This window comes from Cyprinus carpio, chromosome B22 (assembly GCF_018340385.1).
Source record: "Cyprinus carpio isolate SPL01 chromosome B22, ASM1834038v1, whole genome shotgun sequence".
In the NCBI taxonomy this organism is placed as follows: domain Eukaryota; kingdom Metazoa; phylum Chordata; class Actinopteri; order Cypriniformes; family Cyprinidae; genus Cyprinus; species Cyprinus carpio.
In genome coordinates, this window is record NC_056618.1 from 5302191 (window position 1) to 5329080 (window position 26890).

Below are 26890 nucleotides of genomic sequence, written 5' to 3' on the forward strand. Positions count from 1 at the left end.
TAATTAAGTAATTAATTATTATTATTATAAATATTAATTATTATTTCAAATAAATATTTTAAAACTAATACAAAAAGGAAAGAGTAATGCTTTGACTTGGGTATATTCAGAGCTGGGTATATTACTTACAAATTGTAATCCGTAGCTGATTCCAAATTACATGGCAAAAATTGTAGTCAGTAACTAATCCACTACATTACATGTTTTAGGTAATATAGTCATATTACTTTTTTTGATTACTTTTGACCTAACTGGTTTATCACACTGATTTAAACAGGATAATCTTGTACCATAATGATGTAAAAATACAAATAGTGAGAAAATATATTCCTTTCATTGTAATTAACAACATGAAGTGCATTAAACATTATATTACTTCAGGGTTTCCCAAATTGGGGTTCGTAAAGGAGGGGGGGGGGTAAAATTAAAATAAATCATACACTTACTAAAAAAGATGAAATATTTTATGTTTACCTTCATTTGTTTGTGCCATATGACCATTCATCTATGTCAGAGGGTACTTAAAGGATCACTGATTATGATTTCACTTTTTTAACTTTAGTGTGTAATGTTGCTGTTTGAGCATAAAAAAACATCTGCAAAGTTACGATGCTCAAAGTTTAACGCAAGGGAGATATTGTCTTTTACAGAATTGCTGATTGACCACCCCTTTAAAGTAAATATGTTAGGTAAAAGAGGTTCAGAGGACAAAGAGTTTGAGAATGTCTGCAAATAAGAAATAATGAGAATTTGTGCATTTTAATGAGTTTGAAAGACAAAAGCCTTTCAATGATACATAATAATACATGGTTAACCTACTGAGTGATCATTTAAATAAAAAATAATGCGTTCATCAGTAGGTGATGCAATGTTGAAAACACTTCTTAAACCTGAAATTATTTTTGTAAAACCCACTGGTCAAATGCTGTATAGCCACCGGATTAATGACTGATAACTGTGTGAATGTCCACAAACTGGAAGACTTTCCAAGTTTATATAAGCGGTAGACTATTTTAGAAAGGAACATTTAAAAAAAAAAAAAAAAGAGGAATTAGATAGAATCAATAAACGATGAATCATTTATTTCTATTGTGTGAATAATATGTAATCTATAAAAAAGTAACTGTAGTCTGATTTAGTCTGACACTTGTGCACTCGCACACAGGAATGTAACACAAGATTTACATAAACGTAATTAATTGCCATTTGGTTTGTTTCTGACCAAACTTACTGTATACCTTCAGAACGTTTGGAATATAGCATACGCCACGAGATGCATATTATTTTATGACCAGATTTGCATCCGCTTAAAGAATGAAAAGTGAAAGTCACCGTTCTCTGCCATTAAATGGGTAAGTGCGAGCAGGACATTTTTGTGTGTGTGTTTCGGAAAAAAGAAGGTAGACCTAATAAGCCTTTAGAAAAACATCTGACTAGTTACCCTAGTTAAATAAAACAGAAAGTATTGAAGTGCACAGGAAATATGCAGCAATCTAAACAGTTTATTTAATTAATATTGAGAATAAGTTGATGTTCACCTGGATTTGTTCCTCAAGAGGGGAAATAATTTAATAAGTTGTCATTTATAGTCATTTGGTAAAATGCATATTTTTATTTGTGTACATTCAAAATGACTACAAAATGTCGTCCCTTTGAAAAATAAAGAAAACAACAGAATGCACTGCTTTAGCGCAAAACATGAACCAATACACAGCTAGTAGGCTGCTTGATGCGCCTATTTTTAAAAGTCTACATTAAGGTTATTTGACCTATATTTGACATATATCATGATAAAAAGTGACTTTACAGTTTGGAAAATATGGTAGGCTATGAAATCCCCCCCAGCAGCAGCAGAGGACTAGTATTCTGCGCGAGGAACTGCAGAAGAACTGATGACAGTTTGATCTTTTTTTTTTTTTTTTTTTTTTTTTTGTCTGACCAATCAGCAGAAAGGGGCGTTTAGTTCCCACCCACGTGTAGAAATCGAATATTCAAGCTTTTATTCATTTTTCAACCCCTGAAAGAAAAACTACAAATTAAGCCAAATTTCTTGTTTTTCGTTTTTTGCAAAAAAAATTAAAAACGAAAAAGGAGCCGTTCTCATTTTTCTACTTTCAATATTAAACAAAAAAATCAAAATGACCAAAAAGATACACGGACCCATTTTGAATGTACACAAATAAAAATATGCATTTTACCATATTGACTATAAATGACAATGAACTTATTAAATTATTTCCCCTCTTGAGGAACAAATCCAGGTGAACATCAACTAATTCTCAATATTAATTAAATAAACTGCTTAGATTGCTGCATATTTCCTGTGCACTTCAATACTGGTCTGTGCTTGACAGTAGTCGCGTTTTTCTGTTTTATTTAACTAGGGTAACTAGTCAGATGTTGTTCTAAAGGCTTATTAGGTCTACCTTCTTTTTTCCGAAACACAACACACAAAAATGTCCTGCTCGCACCTTACCCATTTAATGGCAGAGAACGGTGACTTTCACTTTTCATTCTTTAAGCGGATGCAAATCTGTCATAAAATAATATGCATCTCGTGGCGTATGCTATATTCCAAACGTTCTGAAGGTATACAGTAAGGTTTGGTGAGAAACAAACCAAATGGCAATTAATTACATTTATGTAAATCTTGTGTTACATTCCTGTGTGCGAGTGCACAAGTGTCAGACTAAATCAGACTACAGTTACTTTTTTATAGATTACATATTATTCACACAATAGAAATAAATGATTCATCATTTATTGATTCTCTCTAATTCCATTATTCTTTTTTTTTTTTTTTTTTTTTTTTTTAAATGTTCCTTTCTAAAATAGTCTACCGCTTATATACACTCAGAAAGTCTTCCAGTTTGTGGACATTCACACAATTATCAGTCATTAATCCGGTGGCTATACAGCATTTGACCAATGGGTTTACAAAAATAATTTCAGGTTTAAGAAGTGTTTCAACATTGCATCAACTACTGATGAACGCATTATTTTTTTATTTAAAATGATCACTCACTAGGTTAACCATGTATTATTATGTATTATTGAAAGGCTTTTGTCTTTCAAACTCATTAAAATACACACATTCTCATTATTTCTTATTTGCAGACATTCTCAAACTATTTGTCCTCTGAACCTCTTTCACCTAACATATTTACTTTAAAGGGGTGGTCAATCAGCAATTCTGTAAAAGACAGAAGTTGCGTTAAAGTTTGAGCATCGTAACTTTGCAGATGTTTTTTATGCTCAAACAGCAACATTACACACTAAAGTTAAAAAAAGTGAAACCATAATCAGTGATCCTTTAAGTACCCTCTGACATAGATGAATGGTCATATGGCACAAACAAATGAAGGTAAACATAAAATATTTCATCTTTTTTAGTAAGTGTATGATTTATTTAAATTTTACATTTTTATGATTTAATTACTGTTCAGCCTACGAACCCCAATTTGGGAAACCCTGACGTAATATAATGTTTAATGCACTTCATGTTGTTAATTACAATGAAAGGAATATATTTTCTCACTATTTGTATTTTTGTAGTGTAATGTAGTGGATTAGTTACGGACTACATTTTTTGTCATGTAATTTGGAATCAGTAACGGATTACAATTTGTAAGTAATCTACCCAGCTCTGAATATACCCAAGTCAAAGCATTATTCTTTCCTTTTTGTATTAGTGTTTAAAATATGTATTTTGAAATAATTAATAATATTTATAATAATAATAATTAATTAATTAAACAAACAAACAAACTTACTGGGGGACCAAGGTAGGATATAGCCTGCCCTGGCATGCCCAGCTGATGCAAAGCATAGAATTTATATCTTCACAGAAGAAAGCCCTAGCTCTGCCACAGAACAGGTTGTGTCGAGCCATTCATTTGTTCTGGTTGTTTGATGAGAAAAAGATTAAATGTAGTTGCAATAAAAAGATTAAGAATCTGTACAACTGCTGCTGCAGCAGAGGACTAGTATTCTGCCGCGCGGAACTGCAGAAAGACTGATGACACTCATGACAGCATGGTTTGATCTTTTTTTTTTTTTGTCTGACCAATCAGCAGAAAGGGGAGTTTAATTCCCGCCCACGTGTAGAAACCGAATATTCAAGCTGTTTATTCATTTTTCTAACCCCTGAACGAAAAACTAAAAATTAAGCAGAATTCTTGTTTTTCGTTTTTTGCAAAAAAAAAAAAAAAACAAAAAGGAGCTGTTTTTTTCATTTTTCTACTTACAAAATTAAACGAAATACAAAAAAATCATTTATCCTCTTTAAACACTTCTTACATTTTTCAGAATTTAATATAATTTAAAGAACAAGGCAGATGAACTTAATTCTATTTCGGAATGAAAGATGAAATTTAAAAAAGGGTGCAGCTCACTGATCTATAATACACTGATCTATAATATTGGTTTTTTGTTGAGAAAAAAAAAAAAAAAAAAAAAAAAAAAAAAAAAAAAAAAAAAGCAGAAAAGCAGAAATGGCAGTATTTTTTTTTCCAAATGTATTGTTGTCATCAAATAATAGTATTAAAAAATTTGGATGAAAAAAACGAAAAAAAAAAAAGGTCAGTGTACGGTGGTCCGTGTACCTTCGTATAATTCGTTTTTTGATTTAATATTGTTCAAACAAAACGAAAAATCAAAAATTTGGCTTCATTTTTTCGTTTTTACATTCAGGGACAGAAAATGAATAAACAACTTGAATATTCGGTCTCTACATGTGGGCGGGAATGAAACTCCCCTCTCTGCAAACAAGTCAACCAAACATTACAACATAATAATAGTCCTAAAAACATAATAAGAGTCCTACCCTTTTACGGATTCTTAACATGTTTATTTATACTATTAATATTAATAGTATTACTATTTTTATGCAGTTTCTTCTTTAATGGTTCAAACACAGATGAATAGAATAAACAGACAAACTAATTTTCATTATTCAAAATTTGTATTTCATTAACAAAATCATAAAAATTATATAAAGCTTGTTTTTAATGTGTATATAAATGCTGAATTTATAAGATTTTTAGTGTATTTATACAGAGGCTAAGGCCCTCTTGCACTACTGACGTGGCCATCATACCTGCTTTATGAAAACTTTTAGCTTCTATGATCTAAAAGTGCCCCTATTATGCCATTTCTAAGGTTCCTAGTATTGTTTTGGGGAGTCTTCTTAAAATATACATGTATGCAAGGTCAATCAACCCTTTGGTTTTCTCAGAATATGCATTTAATATCACCACATTTTCCAACGATTCTCAAACGATTTGTTCGAAAAAGTTCTAAGATTCAGTCTCTCTAAACCCATAGCTCCTATGGTCAAGCCTCTGATTATAACTGATTTTTGTGAGATCGAGAAACTGAAATGAATGACAGCTTTATAATTATTATAAGGAGCGCAGAGAACACTTTCTTGGCCAATTTATTCAGAATTTCATTAAATTTAGTTTTTCATTGTGCTGTTGGACCACTGACAGCTGCACGCTGCAAACATCTGCATGTAGACTGCAACCAAAATGGTCACATTTTTCACAATTTTGTAAGAATGTGCGAGTTCAGATTTGACGTGGTCGCTTTTGTGCGAGTGCATGGTCTGCCCTGATCCAAAGCACACTGTAACAGGAGTCAGATTTCACTGATATTGTGAAGAGAGGCGTTTTCAAAAACCTATTTTATATTTGCCGTGTCAGCACGAGCGCAAAGGTGTGCGCAGTGCTCGCCAAAAAACTACGCAACTATTGAGGAAATAACAGAATATGGCGGATTTGTATTTCAAACTAAAATAAAATAAAAGACTGCTTCATAAACCAGAGAAGGTGAACATGTATTCTTGTGAAACAAAAAAAAAAAAAAAAAAAATCTTTCAAGTCCTGTCAGCGACAGCCAGTTCAGTTTCACTTTTCTTTTTGTTTTCAAAAAGCTTGTTATCTTTGCTGTTTACCTCACGTTATGCCATGGAGGCTTTCTTTATTTTCTTTTATTTATTTATTTGATTCCTCACTGTTTGCTAAACATTCTGTAATTTATTATTCGGTGTATATAACAGCATGTGGAGTCATGCCTCATCTTATTAGTTTTGTTAATAAACGTTATCTAGATTGTCATTGTTTGTTGTCGTGCTTTTTAAGTATAACAATGAATCAAACTTTTGTTTTAGTCTTAAAAATTGAAAAGTGTATAGAAGCAAAACAGGCACTTATCTTTTCTTGTAAAACGTGACACCAAGAACACAAATTCGAAGTGAAAAGTGTCCAAAGTCCGGCTTATAACACAACAAAAGAGGAATTCCCATTCACAAAATTTAAAACACAACAGGGCTGCATTTCCCGAAAACTTCGTAAACCTAAGAAGTTCGTGAAAAAACGATCATACAACTGATCTTAATATTAAGGTCTGTTTCCCAAAACCATCGTAACTTAAGTAGCACTGGAAAATCATCGTAGATCTACGAGTGCTCTGGAGTAATCGTAAAGCCCTAAGTGCATCGTAAAAAGACAGCGTGTATGCATCAGCATGCATTGATTAATGCAATGTTGTAGCCAAAAAAACAAAAAAACCAACCCCGACCAAATGATGTGCTCCTGTGATCAACTGAGAAAGTCGAAAAACAGCAACCAGTGGGAAGAATGAGTCTAGAGGCCTGTAGCCTAAACACGGCTTTATGCGGATACCACTATCAGTGAACAGGGCAAAATATATGTCAAGATGTAGAAGGTATGTTTAGCCCACTGTATGTGAATTGAGCGACCATGCATGGGTCCTCTCCAATAACGTACCGATATAGCACACAAAGTTGTGACAAAATTATATCCCAATATATAATTTCATGATAGATTTCCCATGCTTCTGCAATGTCTATTTTTTTAAATAATATTTGTACCAACTCTTTAAATTGTTCCAAAGACGGCTCTATTTCTCAACTGAATGTGCGGGAGAAGCATCACTAAATTTGGCCAAAAAAAAAACTTGTTAAAAATATAAATTTTTCTATATTAATTTGTTGCATTTTTCAAATGTTCATTAAAACTGCAAATAATCATTAACAAAAATCTGAAAAGAAGTCAATATTTTACTTTTTCGGGCAGCATTTTGTGTCTACAGTTCTAATTTCAATTTTGGTTTTCAACATACCATTTAAAGATGCAATAACCGTTTTTTTTTTTTTTCGTCATGGTTGAAAAACTAAAAAAAAATGTATGCAAAAGTACACGGACCTTACAATCATCCAGGTTTAAATCACGCTCAAATTGATTTGATTTTGACACAATATTTACACTGAAGCTCGCAGGCAGGTAAGGGGCGTGACATTTCCTGACCAGGCGCAGAGTGTAGTCAATCAATGGCCCAGCTAACCAATCACAGCACATTTCGTATTTCAGAAGGCGGGCCTTCATTTGATACAGGAACTATTCAAGCGTTCATGACAAAATCAAGAGAGAGGTGTCGTAAAAATGTAAAATGTGTGAAAAAAAAATGTGTTTTTTGAACAACCTAGTATGAGAGCCTGTTCTAGTACACCCCAAAACAAAATCAAGACTTTGTAAAAGTGTATAAAAGGACCCATTTGATTCCATTTCATGTCATTCCTATTCAACAATGGTGCATTTGACCCTACTATCTATTTTCATACAGATGATTATTTAAATATATATATATTTTTTTTTTCACCTGATGGTCTTTAATGAACAGAGTCCATCCTGTAGTAAATCACTGAGCTGCTTCACTCCTGATGGTCCAGGATCATTTCCTGTGAGATCCAGCTCTATCAGGTGTGAAGGGTTTGATCTCAGAGCTGAAGACAGAGCTTTATAACCTTCTTCACTGATACTGCAGTCTGAAAGTCTACAAAAAAAATAACAATATGAATTGAAAGCAACAATTTGTTTTGAAAGTGCCTTCATCCAGTGCACAATCATATTATAAAATAATCAATTAATTAGTTTTTCAGTCTGAAAGTCTACAAAAAATAAGCATGAATGAAAGTGCCTATTGAACTTTATCTAGGATAAATCACTAGCATTGTGGAACTGTTTTATATCGTGGTGGCAAGTCGTGGTGATTTGAGAAGGCTAAATTGATCAAACATAGGCTATGATCATCTCACTGTCTGTTGCAGGATGCTTGGTCATTACTTATTACTTTGTATAAAAAAAAAATAAAAAAAGTACATTTAACTAACAAAAAAAATGCTCCAAATGTTTTTATAAATAACCTTATAAAAAAAAAAAAAACGAAATTAATTATAATCACTTTTCCATAACACACAAAACTGAACAATTTTAATAGCTGAAAAAAATAGCTGTTTTGGGAGAAGAGGGAAAAAGACGGGCTCAGGTTGGACTCGGGCCGGTAATTCTGATAAACTGTCAGACAAGGACCGGGACAACACTGTTTTGTTCTCTGTTGTTTTCCTCTGTGAGCATGCACTTGATAGATATAATTTCCCATTTTGTTAAATTTAAAAACGTGTGACATTCGTTCTGCTCTCAGTGATCATTTGGTCATCAGAAGAAAAAAATTAAATAAATAATAAACTGGTAAACTCGGAAGAAATCCTGCAGGCGCCCCCCTGTGCTATATCTACTCATCGTGCCTAGATCTAAACTTAAAAAACGAGGTTCGTGGTCATTTGCATTCAGAAACGCCTCCAATAAACCATATATGGTGACAACACCTCCCTTTATAAATCACGTGAATGTATAATGTCCTCACCGAAATCATGGAAAAAGTAAGCAGTACTGACCGAGAAGCCATTCTGTGCTCTCACTAAACAGACCAGCGCTCTTTGAAAACACTTCTCTGCTCAGCACATGGTTTGCCTAATCTTCCAGCAAAGCAAGATCAATGATACTATAGCTACATTACTTCTCAGCTGCACGGCAAATAAAAAAGGCTTATCTTACTAAGTATCTTTGTTTTGTTTCTAGTTAAATATATAAAAAAAAAATTCTTAATTCAAGATGCATTTACTATATAAGCAGATATTTAGTCTTGTTTCCTGGGGGGGGGGTCAGTGGAAGATGTTACATCAATTAGGAAGATCCCACACTTTGCGTGAAACTGTTCTTACACACTCATTACACACACATCTGTTTGTATGCACTGTTGATAAATGAGGGCCCTTGAATGTAGAGTTCATGCTGGAATTAAAGCCTGCAAATTTCACTGAGCTGAAGCAGTTCTGTCCTCAATTCTGAGACAAATGATCTAGGTCCATGTTAACAGATGGATCTGAATTCTAACCAATCACTAGGGATTGTCACAAAAACTTACCTCAGTATCTCTAATTTGCAATTAATATTCTTCAGGCCAGTGCAGAGGAGCTCCACTCCTGAATCCTGCAGATTATTATTGTTCATGTTCAGCTCTTTCAGACTGGTATCTGATCCAAGAACTGTAGCCAGAGCTGGACAGCTTTTGTCTGTTAAGTCACAATCATTTAGCCTACAAGAGAAATAAATAAAATCACAGAGTTAGATACATGTAATAAATTTATTAAATACAAAAAATACATTTATACCAATTATTTTTTACATGAACAGTAAATATACAGCATATATAGAATATATATATATATATAATATATAATATATATATATATATATATATATATATATAATATATATATATATATATAAATAATACTAGAATTGTATTTATTCAAATGTCCTACATAAAACAAACTAGGCATGCTTGAATAAAACTTAATAAAATATGTAAATGAATAATAGGTTTATATCATTAATAGCGATGATGATATATTTTAAAAGTGCTGCTCTATTATCTGGATGAGTGTCTTGAGGTGGAGATGTGGAGGTTAATCATTTATGCATTGAGGTTATGCAAGAGTAGATCTCCTTTATAGCAGAAGTTGAAGTTGAACTGCATATTGGAGTAGAAATAACTATGGAACAATGTGTTTTATAATAACATGATGTGTTTCTTCTGCAGCTAACTAAGCCTGTTTTGCTGAAAATAGACATTTTTACATAAAACCCATGTAAATTTAATAAAATAGCATTGCACTTTAATTCCAAAGGACTGCAATTTTAAAGGGAAAAAAAGTTAAAGAAAATGTGTTTTGATTTAACCCTAAAATATATATATAATTATAATTGGTATATGGTTAATAATCACTATAGATCAGGGGTGTCCAAACCTGCTATGTATCAATTAGGGGTGGGACGTTTCACGGAAAAAAAAACGGAACTGTACGGTTCTCCACAAATGGTTCGGCATGCGCTAGGACTGCGGTTCAACTTAAATCTGACAACGCATCTGTAATATACAGGGTTCGGCTAATGTATGTTTCTGCTGATGGATGCGCATTCTGGCTTCCCAGTACATTACAACAACAGCCATGAAAAAAAAAAAAAAAAAAAAAAACAAAAAAAAAAAAAAAAAAACTGTACAAACCATTCACTCTTGTTCAATGTGAATGCAGTATGCTGGAATATGAGCAGTCATTCATCACCTGGGTGCTGACAGCACGCACACAGGTGTGACACGTTGATATCTGTGTTTAAACTAAACTCATTTTAGCTTTGCCAGTTTAAACATTTAAGAGCCAGAGGACGCAAGCTCGCGTGAGCAGTGAGAAGATTTGTGTGTGCGCTCATCTGAAGCATGCAAACCCGCGTCTCAGAACACGCGCAAATATTAAGCTCTCTCTCTAAAGTATTGTGTTTGAATGGAGAAATTCACACAAAAATTATGTCAAAATGCACGTCTTGGTAAGTATCCTACAGCAGACATAGCCGGCTGAACGTACTGTATCAGTGCATTCTCTTAATATTAATCGAACAGCAACAACAGAGAAATCACTCACTGCTCTTAATTGAATAGCTTTTGTAACTTTAATAAAGATTAATCTTTAATTTATACAGTCAAATATGCAATGCTGTTTTACATTTGATTACTTTATTCAATTTTTGTACCTTAAAACTAATGATAGACCTACCTACACAAAAAAAAAAAAAAAAACCTGAAAATCACTGTTTATTTTATTTGCATCTTTTACAAATCTTATACAAATCTTTTATTTGTATCTCCATTGTATTTATTTGTGCGGTTTCTTGTAGTTAGATAGAATATTCTTATTTTCTTTACTTTTGTTTGAAAGTATAAAACCGTGATACAAACCGAACCATGAAAAAGTTGAACCATTTCACCCCTAGTATCAATGTAGATTAATGCAATTTTAAGATGAGAACAAAACATGACAAAATATATTAAATAACTTACAGAGCTCTTTTGGAAGTTTTGATGACGGCTGATAATCTAATGAGACACTCGTCTGATTTCTTGAATTTCTGAAGCTCAAACTCCTCCAGCTCCTCCTCTGATGTCAACAACACAAAGACCAAAGCAGACCACTGGGCAGGTGAAAGATCAGCAGATGAGAGACTTCCTTTGCTAAGGTGGGTCTGAATGTCTTTCACCAGAGTTTGGTCGTTCAGTTCATTCAGACAGTAGAACAGATTGATGGATCTCTCTGGAGACAGATTAGATTCTAATTTCTGCTTGATGTACTGAACTATTTCCTTTTTGCTCTGCTCATTTCTATTTTTCTGTGTCAAAAGACCCTGTAAGAGTCTCTGATTGGACTGTAGTGACAAACCAAGGAGGAATCGAAGAAAAAGATCCAGGTGTCCATTATCACTCTCTAGTGCCTTGTCCACTGCAGTCTTGAGCAAATCAATCATGGTTTCACTTTTGTTTTTCTGTTCTGTAGAGTCTTGATCAAACACATATTTCTTGTTGATGTCTAGAAACAGATGTGCATAAAGAGCTGCAATAAACTCTTGAATGCTCAAGTGAACGAAGCAGTACATGGTACCAAGAACGATCCCTGTTTCCTCCTTAAAGATCTGGGTACACATGCCTGAGTACACTGATGCCTTATAGACGTCAATACCACAGGCTTCCAGATCTGTGTCATAGAAGATCACATTGTTTCTTTCCAGCTGATGAAATGCCAGTTTCCCCAGTGAAAAGATGGCATCTTTATCCCAGGAAACATCTGGTGTATATTCTCCATCATACTTCCGTCTGCTCTGCTGGATCTGAAATCTGAGGAAGTGTGTGTACATTTGTGTCAGAGTCTTAGGAGTGTCTTCAGTATTTGACTCCTGCAGTGTTCTGGATGCATCATCAGCCTGATTGTTTTTCACAACATTATTTCTTTTCTCCTCTAAAATGTTCTGGAGAACAGTGGCTGAAATCCAGCAGAAGACTGGGATGTGGCACATGATAAAGAGACTCTTTGATTGTTTAACATGATCAATGATTTCTTTGGCCTGATTCTCATCCGTGAATCTTTTTCTGAAGTACTCCTCCTTTTGTGCATCATTGAATCCTCGTATCTCTGTCAGCCGGTCGATACAGTCAGGAGGAATCTTACTGGCAGCTGCTGGTCTGCTGGTGATCCAGATGAGAGCAGAAGGAAGCAGATTTCCCTTGATGAGGTTCGTCAGGAGAACATCCAGAGAGGCTGGTGATGATACATCAGACCACATCTCATTATCCTTAAAGTTTACAGGAAGTCGACATTCATCCAATCCATCAAGAATGAACAAGACTTTGAATTGATTTCTTCTTGTAAGCTTCAGTCCTTTTGTCTCTGGGAAAAACTGAGTTATAAGGTCCATCAAACTTAGTTTTTCATGCTCCTTTAAGTTCATCTCTCTAAACGGAAGAGGAAATATGAAGCTGATATCTTGATTTTCTTTTCCTTCGGCCCAATCCAGAACAAACTTCTGCACAGAGACTGATTTTCCGATGCCAGCAACTCCTTTTGTCAGTACAGTTCTGATCTGCTTGTCTTGTTCAGGTGCTTCAAACACATTTTTGCACTCAACCTGTATCTCCTGTGATTCATGACGTCTGAAAGCAACTTCAATCTGTCTCACCTCATGTTCAGTATTGACCTGTTCACTACAACCCTGAGTGATATAGAGATCTGTGTAGATGTTCTTCAGAAGTGTAGAGTCACCTTGCTTTGCAATTCCTTCAAACACACATTGATACTTCTTCTTTAGGCTACACTTTAGCTGATGAATGAAGAACAGTTCATCTAAACAGAAACAAAAATACAGATATTGTTTAATCATATTTTCTCTCTGCATTTATAAGTGACAATCTGACAGATGATCACGAGTCTCTTACCTTCTAGAGTATCAGCAGCTTCATCTTGCTTCATATCTCTCAGGAAGTAGAGCGTGAGATCAAGAGCTGCTTCTTTCATACTGCATCTGTTCTCATTAAAGTCCTTCACAAAGTACTGCATGTCCTCTTTTTGTAATATTTTCTTAAACTTTTCCAGTTCTTTCTTTAGAAATGTGATTATTTTGCTCTCAAGATCCTACAAAGAAAGACAAGAATAAAATGACATCTTCATATCTTATCTATATTTGATCAAAATTATGTATTTATTAATTAAAAAGTATTCATCAAAAATCAAGGTGAGACAAACATTAATTTGTTGTAAATATTAATAAAAATAGGTTCTCATTCTTATTTTATGGGTTCTAAAGAAAAAATTAAAACTCTTATTCAATAACATATTTGTTTATTATAATCATTAAATATTCTTGAAAATGTGTTTTATTACCTGGAAGATCTGCAGGAGACTGTCTGTAAAATTCTTGTGGTTCCCGTGAGACTGTAAATCTGGATCTAATGTTTCATACTGAAGCCTGAGAGTAAACAAAATAAATCAAAATTCTGCATTTTTAGGACAAGATAGTACCACCAAATTATATTGTAAACATTTTAGCAAAGAGCAAAACAATAAATAAATGATACATTTATTGACTATACGTTTTATGATAATTATTCACTGACACACTTTCTGACACAGTCTATGTGTAAACAAAAATAAGAAACAGATCAAATACCATTTGGTTCGTGATGCTGTTTCTTCACTGAAGTTTGGTCCTATATCCTTTGACCAGTCACTCTTCACTGACACAGAGCTGGACAGTTGTGAGCCTGATCTTACACTAATGACACAAAGAACAAAACACTTTACTACAGGAGCTCCTTCAGTCTCATTTAAAGAGCGTCACTGTTGAGGATGGTAATGAAGAACACAGTATAGACATGCATTTATCCATCTATGACTATGGATAGATGGAAAGACATATTCATGTTTGGCTGCATGATCTCTTTTCCATGGTTAATTTATACCTCCTTGTGGCTGCTTGTGTGATTGTGTTACTGGAAAGAAGCTCCAGACTGAGTTCAATAAAGAGGAAATCAGTGATTTATTGTTTTTTTCCATTCATTTCTATCACGAGCATCTTAGTGGAGAAATAAGCCAACACAACATTATAATGTCAAAGATAATAAATACCTTTTGATAGATGTTTTTTTCACTCACTGAAGTCTGGTATCCACCATTTTTTGACCGGTCACTCTTCACAGACACATGTGTGATCCTGATCTTACACTAATGACACAAAGAGAGAAGAGAAACTTTTCTACAGGAGCTTCATCTGTGTTTTTATTGACACACATTCTCTCTATATCCTTCACAGAAACAAAAGAGCAGAGTTTTAAAGATAGCAGTCATTCTTGTTTACAGACTCACATTTGTTTCCAAGCTCTTTTGTGTACTTAAATATGAGAATCATATATTACACACAAATATTTGACTGATCTAATTAAAGAGATTTTATTTTTCTCATTTTCTCTTTTTTGACTAAAAATGGAGAGCAGAAATGTGAGTGGTGACACAGTTCTGTTAGCATACTTCAATTTTAGGGCACCATATGACACTATTTTAAAAGTTCCAACTTTGTTTATTGGGTGTAATAACAGTAACAATGTTGTTGTAATAATTACACTGTATCTTTTGACCCCGAGTCCAAGTCTGAGCTGAACGTTTCACAAAGAAAAGCTTTTAAACTCTCTTACCTTTCAGATACAAACTCATAAAGTTATAATTTTTCTTCTTCACTGTAACAACTTTATGTCCTGAAGTGTCAACATCAAATACAGTTATTTAGGTGTGGTTTATTGTATTTTATGTACAGTGTATTTAGTGTGTGTGTAGCTGATGTTGTACACAGGAAGCTGGGAGAAAATGCACTGCAGCTTCATAAAGCGTGCTGTACACAAGCTAACCTTTGGGTCGTCCTACGGCTCAGGAACAGAGTTATAAATAAATCTTAAACACTGATTCCAAACAAAGCAGGTTTGCTTTCACATCCAAACACACAGCGTCTCCACAACATGACGACAACACTACAACTCACTGAAGCCTCGTCTTCTCTTTGTGTAAACCTTTGAACAGCATTACGCTAATATTTCACATTGTGACGCACACATTTGTGAAATTAATATCTGGACTTCAGTCAAGGCCTTTTAATCATTTCTGGATCAGTGTTCTCTGTTAGATAGAATAAATCACTTTACAGGAGACTCTGACCTTTGTAACTTTGAAGATCTTACACAAACACATACATTACACACTAAAGAAAGATTAAAACAATAAAAAACATCATATAACCCTTTAACAATCTTTACTGTTTAGTCATTTTAAGTGTGGAGTGATTTTTAATGTCTGACAATCACTTTATAACCTAAAAACCAAAATCACTGATGTTGAATAATTTACTTAAGTACAGACCCAGTGCTGAAGAGTGACTGTAAAATTAATATAAATAATTTTTTTTTTTTTTTTTAATTAGGAAGTTATGAAGCTCTGAAGTTCTGCAAATCATTTGTAGATTTTTAATTAGGAAGTTATAAAGCTCTGAAGTTCTGCAAAGCATTTGTAAATTTGGTTTAGTTTTTTTCCAGCAAAGCTCTGAAACTGCAGCAGTGTTTAAAATGATTCTCTGAAAACAGACTCAGTGTTACCTCTGTTTCTGTGAGAGACTCATCTTTCCTCTCTTCTCTGACATACTGCAGATGAACAGCTCAACACTGAGATCTTTGTGTCTCTGAAGACGATCAGATGCTCATCATGACCTGGACATGACAATGAGAGCAAGATCATGATAGTTCAGAGGAAGAAATGATGAAGAAAATAACTAGTGCTGGATCTTTGAGTTATCAAGCAATCAATATAAAAATAAAATATGCTACTAATATACTGCCATGTAATAATCTCTCTTCAGATCACTAAAAGATTAAGAAGTAAAAGAACATTTGTTTTGCTCGTTTTAGAATTATATCCAGAAGAACAGGTTGATTTGAACACAGAATTTTCAGTCTCGCGACTTGTAAATAGAAAAAGGAGGAAATAAAACAACACTTTAAGAATATACTGCTAACACAGAGATTTTTTACGGACTTTTAAAAATGTTTTAACACGTCTTTAAACGGTTTGTTTTTTTAATATCTTTCTGCTTCTCGGTGATTCGTCTCTTCGGTGACAGACAGGTATAAGTTATAACTTAACAAATCACGCTTCACACAGCTCTGAAATGCGTTCATCATTCTCCTAAATAAGTGTAATGGTGAAAGTATTCAGACTTACTTGCAGTAGTTCAGACGATCTTGTGCTGCAGGAACAGAATCCAGAAGTCTTTAAAACACTTTCGGTTTGTGATCGCTGTTAAACACCTGTGCGATCTTCACGATTGATGTTTGTCACCTGACACGACTTCATCTTGGAGAAAATCAAAGTCCAGTTAACAACAGATCTCGTGCAGCAGCGCCACCAACTGGACAGGAATGTGAAGCACAAACACACCTGCTTTCTCCTTCTTCTTCCTTCTAACAGCAGATCCCAAACTAAAACAGTGCACTAGCGACACCTGCTGTTTCTTCATATTCTCCTCTCAATCTGCTCCATTCACCTCCTTCTGCTACATTTGACAACTTTGAATAATGACAGACAAATCATATCAAATAATCCAAAACAAACATATCAATCTGAAAGGTAATGATTATATGCTATATAACAGAATTTTATACAGTCCTATTTTTATTTGAAGAAATTTGATTACATTTCTTTCATTACAGTAATAGCCTATGAATTCAGATGGAATGATTTATTCAGTTATTCTGTAGGTTATGATGAATAATTAAGATATATGAAATGTATTGAATTAGTTCAGAACTAAATTAATTATAATTAACTTTCAGTTTCTACATACAAATAGAAAATGCCCAGTTATTTTCATCTTATATTCTGAATTTATCATCTCTGTTCAGTTTTACAGATTGCTGTGAAGTAGATATATGTGCTTTTCACAATCTGTCATTTTTGGCGCTTGCACTGCAGGTCAAAGTTTTTCCGGTGACAACAGTGGCCTTATGTAACAAGAATAAGCTTGCACCCCAATGTGCATACTAGCCTATCTGCCCTAAATAGTATTGAAAATTACTAATTACTAACCTTTCTGTTTTTACAAATTAGATATTATGAAAATACTTGAACTGCCAATACTTTAACTTTACAAAGCGCAAACATTCCACAATTAACTTTATGAGTCAGGGACATCACAAATACATCTCTGTTTAATTCTGAACGATCACAGTTATAACTCAGTTAATGAAACATATAAAAGTTGCAATGCTCAATTGAAATAGGCAACTGTTGCGTTCAGCGTGACCAGAGACTCACTGTGCTGTTTTAGCCTTTGTAAAGGATGATGATTTACGTCGAAAATGCGAGTTAAGTGTAAAACCTATACGTAATAAATATTATTCTGGCACCCAGCTATGTCGCGAATATGGAAACATTTGGATTGGTGCCAGGTTAGTTTTAGAGGATCTGTTGTGGAGGGAAGGAATTAAAATAGCTTGTGTTTATAATGTTTGTAAACATATGTAAAACATATTTTTACTAACAAACAACTGCAATAGAACCACAGTATTACTGCAAAAAAACAGAATAACAAAAACAACAATACTACAATAAAAAAGCAAAAAAACTACAATCTATAACACAACTGAAGTACAATTCAATACAAGTGTAAATATAAGTGCAATACTAATAAAATGCTGTACAGTAACACTGAAATGCAACCAGAAAATTCAGAATAACAAGTTTTATTTGCACACATCTACAATATAATTAATTAAGGTACAAAACAACAGTGAATGCCTCAAACAGCAATGCAACAATAAATGATTTGACTTTTCTTTAAACTTAAAATAACAGGCTGAGAGTTACACTAAATGTACTTAGTGTTTATTTATAAATCACACAATCATGCACATTTCTTCCCTCATTATTCAGGCAGGTTTCATTTTTTGAAGAGCAAATCCTCATCGTTCTGCTGGGGTCTTATGACTGCCTTTATCTCAGATGTGGAAACACTATTTTGGATGTAGTCTGGAAAAACAAACAAACAAAAACTATCAGAAATTCTCAAGTTTCATTTGCACTTTTCATTACAGGTATATTTAGTATACATAAAATAAATCTTGAATTGTGATGTCACCAAGTGTTTGTGAAAAGTATTCATTTCATTCCCATTTCATTTCTTATGGCATACTAGTCAGCATTAATAATGACTATGTTTACATGGACTAATTATTTACCTTATTCTAAAAAAGACAATATTATGATTAAGGTGTTTACATGAGTTGCTTTAAGAATACTCCTTTCATGTTCTCATTTTACATGTTAAAGGCTTGTTCATAGTTTGATTAATGGCACATGTCATTACATCCCCATGCAACGCCATCCGACGTCCCCTCCAGAATTTCACATATAAACAGATATTTTTCGTGATGATGTCATGTACAGTTGTGGGCGTTTCATTTTTAATTTTATGAAAGCTTCAGTAGTAGTAAATTATTTACGTGCATACAGACGATGGCTGTGTTGAAGCTCTTTTATTTGCCATTAAACGGTTGACCACTGTGTGTGTGTCCTGTCATAAAATACGGTGAAAAGAAATATCTATACTGCACTTCAGTAATGCAACTAAAAGAGGAATACTCCACATGTCTTAATTCAATTCCGTTTACTTCAAATATGACTTAAGCCGGATTAAGTTAATCAAAAATCTCTGTTTACATGGTAGATCCTTAATCAGAGTATTGTCTTAATAGTGTTAAAATCAAATGATTGTTGTCCATGTAAAGGTACTCAATGTCTTTGAACACTGCAGGTAAAAGAAGTTAAAAGCTTGGTTCACCCAAATCTGTCATCAATTACTCACCATCATGTCGTTCCAAACCCGCAAGTCTTCTGTTCATCTTCAGAACACAAATGAAGATCTTTATAATGAAATCTCAGAGCTTTCTGAGCCTCCTCTGATAGTCCATGCCACTTCTCCTTGCACAATAACATGCATTTCTGGAAAAAAGCAAAGACACAATCATGTTTAAAAACTGTACAGATACTGTCCTCCACAATTATTTGCCCTCTTTATCATTTTGGTTTTTCATTCAAAATTCTAACCTTAAGTTTTAAAATAATAATAAAATAATAATAATTTAAAAAATATATAATTTACAAATATATGTAAATATACCATTAGGATACAGTATATAGAATATATGTGTTCTACAGTTATTGTGCCCCCTTCATTTAATACTTTGTGTAACCTATAACCCTCTTCACACATAAGGGCTAATCCATGGTTAGATGTGCATTACAAGATTTTAATGCATGAGGTGGAGGCAAAGAACCACACGACATGAAACTGGTTGCCTCCATCGAAGTTGATTAAAATTGTGTAATACACACCTGTTAAAGCTAGGTTAAAAAGTTAAGTTAAAGCTGCCCTTAAAGAGATAGCTTAACCAGAAATTAAAATTCTGTCATTAATTAGTCACTCTTGTGTGGTTTCACACCCGTAAGACCTTCAAACAAACAAAGATTTTCTTTTTAAGAAATCAGAGAGCTTTTCTGACCCTGGAGACTTGCAACTTACACATTCAAGTTCCAGAATTGTAGGAAAGACATCGTTAAAGTAATTAATGTGACTCCAGTTGTTTTGACTTAATTTCATGAATCAAAACGAGTGTTTGTGTCCAATAAATAAATAAATAAAAAAATTTATAATTTAGCACTTATTTACAAAAATATTGATCTGTAATGTGCATTCACGAGAGCATCACAACGCATGAAGACAACAGAAGACAAAACTGAGGTTGAACCTCTGGAGTCACATGATTACTTTCACAATGTCTTTCCTACTGTTCTGGAACTTAAATGTGTAAGTTGTGTTGCTGCCTAAATAGGGGTCAGAAAGTTCTCGGATTTCATCAAAAATATCTTCATTTGTGTTTTGAAGATGAACAAAGGTATTATCGGTTTGGAACGACATGAGGGTGAGTAATTAATGACAGAATTCAAATTTTTGGGTGAACTATCCTTTTAATGTTTGTGGAGTACAATTTGACTGGAAGGGTAGAACTAAGTTAATTTCCATTAGTTTGTCTGGTTAGAGATGATTAGATCTAGGGTTCTGACGGTACGTGTGTGCTACAGTAAAAGCCACACATTAATTTAAAATGGTGATTGAACTGATTGTAATTATCTGTACACTCATTGTTTTTAATGCATACCTTCCAGTCAATCAGAGAGAATCAAAGAGTCCACCAAAAAAAGATGCAAACAGAATTCACTTCTGCTGTGAAGCAGCTCTAAACAGTAGAAAGTGTCATTACTCAGTTGAAATCAGTGTTGACTCATCGAGAAAAACAGTGTGTCATCATCTGGCTCAGTTCAGTCCTCATCCAGTAGTGTCAGTGGAGTCAGATCAATAATATTACTGAATATTATGTGTTCACAAATAAGCAAGCCTAAAGTCAACAGTGGAAAGGAACACAAACACCATCAGGGACAGAATGGCGGGGGTGGGGGGTGTATATTTAGTTTAAGGATCAGTTCCCCTCTGGCTAACAAATGAACATAGTGTGATTATGATTCAGGCTGCATCACAATGTAGTGTAAAATATACAGGACTGTAGTCCTGCAAGTAGCTGGAGTTATTAATCTCATTTAAATTCTATCTAAAATCACGTTTACATTTGTGGCTAACTAGAATGTGAGTGACATTTAAGACATAACACAACAGAAGGGCTGATGATCAAACCAGCGTCCTGACAATAGTATTTTCCTCACATACCACAAAATGTGGCATAATGGACTAAGATGATAAAGGCCAAACTCAATATGCTTCTCTACATTATTAAAATACATAACTAATATGTACAGGCAAGCAGGTGAGTCCAGAATAAACACAACACACAAAGTTTCGCGTTAAGCATTTCATCCCATATAGAATAAACTGTCTACAACTCGTTTATATCACTGTCTTTGTCCATTAAGCTACACTATGTGTTTTATTTATAATGATTTTCTATAGGAGGAAAACGTTTAATGTACAATTTAACGCACTGCGTTCTGTACTCGTCTGCTGTACGGAGTTGATCCTTTTAAAATCACTTAATGCATTTCATAATGCACGTTCATATTTGCTGGTCTATATATACGTTGAGTCAACAACAAGATATATAGGCTAGGCCTACTGAATTGTCTTCATCATCTTAGTCTGTTATTAGGCCACATTAAGCGTTTTGCTGTATGGGAGGACAAACTTTGCACATTGTGTTCATAGCCATCTGCTTGCCTTGTAGTACATTAAATAATAACTATATATCGAATTTGGTCTTTTAATTGAACTTAATGTATCTTAATACATTATGCCATATTAAGTGTTTGTTTTTTCTACAGAAGGAAAACGCTTAACGAGAGACTTTGTGCATTGCATTCATATTCTGCTGTTCTGTGGCCACGGATTTGCCAGTCTTGTCTTTTTCTTGCAGGACCCTGTACGTTATAGTACTCATTTAGTTTTAATCATTTAATCACCATCACAGCTTCTTGTCTCCATTGGCAACATGCAGGATTTGTGTCGACTGCAAGTGTCGCAGGTAGCAGAGGGTGCAAGTGACGATTGCAAGTGACGTTGTAATTTAGTTTATTTTTTCTTGTCTTCACCACCTGTCTACTGTTATAAAATGTTGAGAGATTCAAACAAAAAGTTATCAATAAATAGAACAAAATAAAAAAAATAAAGACTGCAAGTGACGTCGCTAGCGGAAGCACAAGTGTCTGAGAGTGCAAGTGCAAGTCTGCAGCAAGACCCTTCTCGGTTTGGCGCTTGCACTGCAGGTCAAAGTTTTTCCGGTGACAACAGCGGCCTTATTTAATAAGAATAAGCTCGAGAATCAAACCCTGCGTCCCAGTTGTGTTATTCAATAACCAGACAAGAAACCAATATAATGAGTTATTACTGCTGCTGACGTCTTTATTCCACGAGGAACATTCATCACATACAAATCACCACACACTTGAACAAAAGAAAAATGCTTACAGAAGCTATAATTAATTAAATATGAATAATTTATGATAGTTATAGTATTTATATATGTCTGCTTTATTTAATCTGCTCTTTGTTTTTGTTTTTTGGCTTGTGTTTAATGTTACACTCATGTTTGCCCCTTTGTAATTAACAACAATTAATAACATTTGAGAGCAGAAGCACCAGCACCACTGAGTTCTACAGATGACCATTTAGATCATTTAATCATTAAATTACTATTGTTTTGCATTAATAAGTGCAGTTTCTAATAATATTTCATGTTCACTTTTTGTTTATTTTCTTTAGTTTATTATTTATACAGATTTGACAGTAAAGCACTAAGCTTGAGTTAAGATGAATACAAAATGTATATTTATTAACAACAGTAACATGTGCAAAATCTACCTTTTTATATACAGAAAATATATATCTTCCACTCTTATTAAATGTACCATTATTTTCCTCGCATATGGAACTGACCAACTTCAGTAATTGTGTGTGATTTAGTAGAAAATTTAGGAAAAGTTTGTGACTTTTTTACTTCATACACAAAAAAAGTTTCAACTTCTGAAATTCTTCAGAATCTGATTTCTTCATGATTTGATATTTTATAATAGTGATATTATAATATCAAAACAGAGAGGAAATGTAGAAATTAATGACTAATAAGCCAAAGTGCTCCTCTGCTGCTGTCTACTGGTTATAACTGTGATTTTATGTATTTTTTTTAATTTTGCATAAGTGTTTCATTAAAAAGTGCTTGAATTTGTCCTTCCTACGGTCATTAAAAACAAAATTCAAACTGGATCATCTTAGAGCTTTAAAGTGCTGGAAATAGTTGTGAGAAATGCTTGAAAGTCATTAAAAAGTGCTTGAATTTGTCCTTCCTACGGTTGTTTATAACAGAGATTTCTGTGCTGAATTCAGACGCTTCTCACTGGATCTCGCAGCACTGCTGCATCTGTGCAGTAAGAGTGTCACCAACTTTGTCTCTCGAGTAAAGCTGTTCTGAGCTCGAACAAGTTTGTTTGTGTCGCGGTCCGAGCTGATAAACTCAGCGCCGTTTAGTTTCGCTTTCGTATCGTTTGTTGTTTCTCAAATGCAACAGAAATGCAAGAGCTTATGATTCGAGACCACTCACAAAAATTAGGCGCACCGGCAGAAAAAAAAATGGTCACAAAAAGCGAACATTTGATCGCAGTCTGGAGCCCTGCTTAAGAGAACATGCACATGTTACAGTTGTCAGGCGGGTAATGTCAGTTTTTTTTAATCATTTCTCATTAAGTGTTTTAGGCGTACATTTCTTGTGAGGGTCAACTGTGCGCAACAATGACTTTTTATTGCTGCATCATATGTTTTTTGGTTATGTTATGATGAGATCACACTACTGTATGTCCATGCCAGGCATTACGTGTAGATCACAGATGTGTGGATTGGATTTGAACAGCCCTGAACAATCATCACACACTTTTTACAGTGTTTATCTTGACCATCCCTAAAAATACTGTTGATGATGAAAATAAATTAGTCTTTAATAAGTATGTCGTTTTTGAGTGGTTTTATATATATATTGAGCACATTTTACAAGGTAAATCATATTTGCAAGCACTGATACTTAAATGTTTGTTTAATATTTTAATATGTACAGTAAGTTCTGTAGCTATACAAGTTTCTGTGTGAACTGCACTTTATTTCAAAGTTTTTGTTGTTTTTTTATGTATTTTAATGGATGAAGGTTTAATGATATTTTGAAGGTTTGAGTCAGAAAACAGATAAGAGAAGAAGCAGAGAGAGGCCTGTTGAGGAACAGAGATTCAGAACAACAGAAGAAGAACAAGAGCACACAGACGCTGATAGAACACAGAGTCCAGACTTAAAAGAGCTTGTAGAAGAAGAAGAGGACATTTTATCAGAGAACAATGAAGAAGTGAGGATGAAGAGAAGATTGGAGGATAAAGAGCAGATCGAAGGACAACAGACAGAAAGAGGAGAGGAAGAAGAAGAAGAGAGGACTGTTGAGGAAGAAGGAGAGATGAAAGAGACTAAAAACACTACACAGACAAAAGAGATGAAGAAACAGACAGAGAAAAGAAAGATTATTGCACTTAAGATGAATGAAATGAAAGACAGAAGAGAGATAGAGGGAGTCATATTAAAACCAGAAAAAGACTGTAGATAAAGGAAAATGTTACACTCCTGTTACTCATTAATGTGAGAAAGAGTAACACACACCGTGGCTAATTAGTCCCTCCTTCTAAATAAAAGAGTGAATGGTTGATTGTAAAAGTCACTCTTCATCTCAACATCTTTAAGAAGCTGCGGTTGCTGTAGTTTTATTCTGAGATACGTGTGTATGACTGCACATGAGCATCAGCTGCTGCAGACTGAAAAGAGCTTCTTTTTAAATGCTTTATGAACATAGTTAACATTGGCTCCTCAGTCTCGGGTGGCATCTATGGCTCAGTTTTGGTGAAGATGATACGAATCCTAAATGATGAATTCAGATTTCAGATTGCATGCTTTGATGACAAACCCTGCTTCAGTGTGTTTCTGCAGCTGTGGCTCATGGCAGGTTGTGTTGTGTGTGTGGAGAAAGCTCTGTTGAGGTTAGTGCTAGGGTTAGGGGTTAGTTTGTGTTGTAGCATTCATCTTTGGTGACCTGCAGCTGACCCTGTCTCTGTTTTTGTGCTGCTGGTGTTGTTGTAGCACAGTGATGTCACACGAGGATGCTGGGACGGTGCCTTTCAATGCTGCGCTGTTAACAGTTTTTACTGAGTTACGTTAAATGCTTAAAAAATGTTATAAGTGATGTAATGAGATATAAAGATAGAAATTTAATGATTTGTTTTGTAAATCTCTCTTTTTTTCTTATCTAATTCACAGCCTGAAGATCATGTTCACATTACTCTCACTCAATGTTAATTAATTACCGCTACATGATGACAGTTTTCTGTAAGAAGAAAAAAAAAAGGTTACATTTACCTTAAAAAACAAAACAAACAAACAAACTTCTCATCTTCTCATCCTCAATTTGTGTGTATGAAATATCCAGGAGCTGGAGCAACCACAGGCCAAAAGATTGAAAATGACCCTGAAGAGGAGACCAGTCTGTCACAGAGATGACACACACAATATCGATCAAATAAAATCATCCTCTAGTCCCTGATTAAACTATACCTGCATGTTTATATGTTTATATACTTGTCTATTCAGTAAATATCTGGATATGAACAGCCATATTCTCAGACTAGAGGCTAGATGTACAATTGATATTATATATTGTCATATATTAGCACATTGACACAGATTGCTCCAAATGTGTAATACATACCATTCTGTCTATAAAGGTAGGTACACTACTGCAGAAATGCAGAAGATATTTAGTAAATATCATAGTAGTAGAAATATCAAAAATGTACCCTTGTATAGACAAACAATGCTTTTAATAATACAAAACAGAAGTTTTTCAAAGAAGTCTTTACACGTCTCTTCTGAGCAAGTTCAGTTGTGACAAACAGTTATAGTTCATGTATAGTTTCAGATGAGAAACTGTGAGAGGAAAACACTTCCTGTAAAAATATTATTTGCAGTCTTTTCCACATTTTATTATTTTTTTTTTTTTTATGTTATCCAATGCTGTTTTTAAAGGGGTTTCGGTTAAATATTACTTTATCAATCAGTCATTTATTAATAAAACTGTCTACCTTTGCCAGACTGCCAGATACATTTTCTTTTCTTTTCTTTTCTTTTCTTTTTTCTTTTACTTTTTTCATTTTTTTTCTTTTCTTTTCTTTTCTTTTCTTTCTTTTTCTTTTTTTTTTTTTTTTCCGTGGCTCTTTTTCTTTTCTTTTCTTTTCACAATCGTGGAGAGAAGTACCTGGCTGACAGAGGTTGATTTTCTGAGCACTTATGTTTGTCTTTAAACAGTTTGTCGTATCAATAAACACTGGGAAATTACTACAAATGTGTGCATTAATTACAACTTTTATTTATTTTATTTTTTTAAAAACTAAAAGCTGTGTGTGAAAAGCATATGGGAAAACAAACTTATTACATTAATGTAAATTATTCGGTACTAATACAAATAGTCTTTTTTTTGCTGTGGTTTGCTTCAGAACATTAAAAAAAAAAAAACAATTTAATAATAATTAGCTACAAAAATGAAAGTAGGCTACTGTTTTAGCTGTTCATGGGGACATATACAATTGATGGCTGCATACTAATATAGATTATTGAAAGTGCTTATTTCCTATTGCAGAAGAAAACTCGATGTGCAGAGTGAGAGAGAGAGGATTCAGGAAAAGATGATGGTATATAGTGAATTCCTTGATACTCCATTTGATTATTTCTATCCGTCACACGGTCTAAGGCCCCTTAATTTATTTTGTAAGTATCACTCAACCCAGACATCTGGAAAAGAGCCAAAAGTTTTAGCAGTCTGTAATACATGAATTGTGTGGTGTGCAGCAACAGAGGTGGCCTGGGGGTGGGAGTCAAATTCCCTGCCTGATTTGATGGCCCCAGTCCGCCACTGGATCCACCTGCTGCTTATAAAAGACTGAAGTGATGATGAAATCAGATACGCTCTC

General features: G+C 34.0%; 2 protein-coding genes across 2 annotated transcripts in view; one reads left to right on the forward strand and one right to left on the reverse strand.

Moving 5' to 3' along the window:
* LOC109084161 (NACHT, LRR and PYD domains-containing protein 12-like) overlaps positions 1-16701 on the reverse strand; it is a 941455-nt gene extending 924754 nt beyond the window's left edge. The window contains 1 exon segment of the mRNA XM_042749119.1: positions 16505-16701. The gene's annotated coding sequence lies outside the window, so the exon portion shown is untranslated.
* The window catches only part of LOC109062727 (NACHT, LRR and PYD domains-containing protein 12-like), a 314849-nt gene that overhangs the window by 180130 nt on the left and 107829 nt on the right, over positions 1-26890 (forward strand).